Source organism: Dendronephthya gigantea, unplaced genomic scaffold (genome assembly GCF_004324835.1).
Source record: "Dendronephthya gigantea isolate DGI-Jeju-01 unplaced genomic scaffold, DenGig_1.0 001093F, whole genome shotgun sequence".
NCBI lineage: Eukaryota > Metazoa > Cnidaria > Anthozoa > Malacalcyonacea > Nephtheidae > Dendronephthya > Dendronephthya gigantea.
The window spans coordinates 1-3,270 of NW_021164103.1; the positions used below are offsets into that span (position 1 = coordinate 1).

Sequence of the window (3,270 nt, forward strand, 5' to 3'; positions counted from 1 at the left end):
CGATAATTTTTTAATTTTTGTTTAGGGGAATCGGCAACGTTGTTGCGCGATGAAGTTTACACCAACAGTAACGGTTTTGTACAAGTGCAAAGGGAAGCTGATAGCTGTGAACTTGATAACAGTGATGACGATTTAAATACACCACCACCTTCTTTCACACCAGTTTATGGTCCAATTGATGTGGAGCAGCATACCAAACCTACACCCCTACCAGTTGGCACCCAAACAACTCAAAATAAGTCAAAGCTGAAAAAAAAGGTTAACCAGCAAGTTGTCCTTGAGATGCAATACGAAGTCCTCAAGGTGCAAAAGGAAATGATTCTGCTGAAAAATGAGAGACTGAAACTACAGGTAGCGGAGTTGAAAGAAAGGGCAAATGGCAGTAGCAATGGCAATTTTTGATTGAGGGATTTATAATATTTATATCGGGGGTGACATGGACATTGCTTGAAATCATTGTGTACTATAAGTGTACACAGTAAATTAATTACATTATTGAGAATATTACTTGTATTTCATTATTACAGCATTTGTGTTACAGTGGGACCAGTTTTATTATAGGTTCTAGGTCAATCATTTAATGTTGAAAGGTTTGCTGCAGCCAATAAATCAAATATGTATAAATAAATATTGCAAGATCTTTCAGACATACCTCTTGTTTTGGGGCCCCAGCTAGTGCTGTTGTGTATAATATAAGTTACTATAGAATGTGCTTAATTATCTTGTATTTCCCAATTCTAATATTGAAATAATTTCAGGAAAAATGTATTGTAAATTGTTGTGTGGCATATATGCATGCATGGTACATATTTCAATTAAAAAAAGTTATTTGTGATATGTGCCCTGATTTGCCTTCCTGTGTCATGGCCAACCTGTGGTTCAACCTCTGGATCTGGTTCTTCTAGATCAACATCCTCTTCTTCATCTGGCTCATTAAACATTATTGCAATATTCTGAAGGACAGCACAAGCACCAATTAACAAGCAGACTTTCTCTGGTTCCATTCTGATCTCTGAATGCAGTAGGTGGAACCTTCTCTTCCATCGCCCAAACACTTGCTCAATCAATACGCGTGTTTTCTTCAAAGACCGATTAAATGCTCTTTCCTTTGCTGTAGTAGGGTCTGTGTAAGGTGTCATAAGGTAGGGTTTTAAGGCGTAACCACTATCTCCCAATATGATCCCATCTTCCAGTGATGTGTGATGCTGCTCTATAAACTGTTGTATCTGTGACATTCGAAATATATGGCTGTCATGGACACTTCCAGGCCATCGGGCAACCAGATTTATGAACTTTCCTAAATGAAATGTGAAGAATGTTTGCTTTTCGACTGTATTCCATGCATTCCACCAGTATTAACAGTATCCCTACTTTACTATAGTAATTGTAACTATAATTGGTACATATAGAGTATAATAATTTACCTCGATCGTCGCAAATTGCTTGAACATTAATAGAATGATAGCGTTTCCGATTGACGTAATAATTCTCGTTTAGATGTGGTGCCTGGATTCGAATATGCGTACAATCGATACAACCAATAACGCCAGGAAAATTGGCCATGTCGTAAAACCCGTTCTTTATTTTCTCTTTTTCTTGATTTGAAGGCTAACGAATGAACGGTTCTCGTTTGTTTGATAGAGCGAGGCATACGTCACGAACTACTCGCGATACGGTGGACTTGTCAACGCCAAATGTGTCTCCGATAACCTGTAGGAAGCTTCCGCTTGCGAAAAACCGTAGTGCGATGAGAACTTGGACGTCGGGAATTAGTGAAAAATTTCTTTTAGTGTCACGAATAAGGTCATCGTATAGCAAATTTGTAATGTAATTTATTGCTTGGTAACCAAATCTGTATCTAATTCGCAATTCCGCATCAGTTAAACCTCGAATGTTCACGTTATCGTGACGATATCGCCTTTGTCTGCGAGGAAAATTCCGTATTGGTACAACAAACTGTAAAACATCCGCCATGTTATTTTGCACTTAACCTAGGATTAAAATTTTAAACCACCTAGCTAGCAGGGTTAATTTTTTTATCAATTTTAACCCAGGGTTAACGCTAACCGAGCTTTGTGCAACGCAAATTAACCAAAGTTTAACATTTAACCCTGGGTTAGGCATTTTTAACCCTGGGTTAGCGTTAACCGGCTTTTGAACAACCGGCCCCAGGGGCATAAAATCTATTGAGCTTATAAACAATATGAATTTTAGAATATTAAGTGGTTGCGTTTTTTTTATACACCCTGTATATAGTTTTAGCATGCAGTTGCATCTTTGTGCATCAACAAGTTTTGTTTAAACAGATATAAATAAATCAAAACATGATCATCACAAATTCAGTCATCCCTTGAGACGTATGTTAGAACAGCGAATTTGCATTAATTATATTCAAATCTCACCCATAACGAGAACGGATCGCGGGTTTTTCCCATCAAATCGATTCATAGCTGGCAAAAGCTGTTCATCAAGAAAATGGATAAATGAGCGTGTTTCAAATCTTTCTTCGGGATTCTTCAACAAACAGTTCGCAAGAAGTCCATCACACGATATTGCCGAAATAATGGAATAGCGCGGTGTCCACCGTGCATAGCTATAGTCGCTCACAACAGGCGGTATCCCACGAGCACTATATCCATATTGCCGAGCAATTCGTTTATCCTTTAAACGTAGAACCAAATAAATAAGAGATCTACTAGTTTGTGCAATCCAGTTACAGTAAGGTATTATTTAGTACGTACAATGCCTGTTTCATCGAGGAAAACGAGCTGGTTTGGGTCAAAAAGGCTGATTTCGGCCATGAATTGTAGCCTAATATCGTCTCTTCGCTGAAGGGCAATTCTCTGTATCTGAAAAAGAAAATGTGGCTTGAAGAGTTGATAAAGAACAACTAGAATCTTGTAATAAATTGGAAAAAGGTGGAATGGCTTGGTCTTATTAATATGGTTATATGATTTCCAGCGTGCGGTATTAAATATATATTCCAATTTAAATAATGTCATAATGTTCGTACCTTTTTGCGTGTTATTCCAAGCCTATAGAGAGCTCGGCACAGTGTCTCCGGGCCAAATGAAGAGCCAGTAGCATTAATGATATAGCTTGCTATCTCATTCAACTGCATTTGCGGCGTTCGCAGTAAACAGTCCATTATAATGTATTCTTCGTGTGGGAATAAAGATACGCTCCCTGTTGGGCGACCCATACGGCAAGGCTTCACATCACCCGTGTTCCAAAAGGTGCTTAGAGTACGATAGACGGTTTTTGAACAAA

The 3,270-nt window shown here is 38.3% G+C and overlaps 1 pseudogene; it reads right to left on the bottom strand.

Annotated features, from left to right (window-relative positions):
- Window positions 1–34: 34 nt before the first annotated feature.
- Window positions 35–1,974, bottom strand: LOC114544964 (annotated as a pseudogene).
- Between the last annotated feature and the right edge of the window lie 1,296 nt (window positions 1,975–3,270).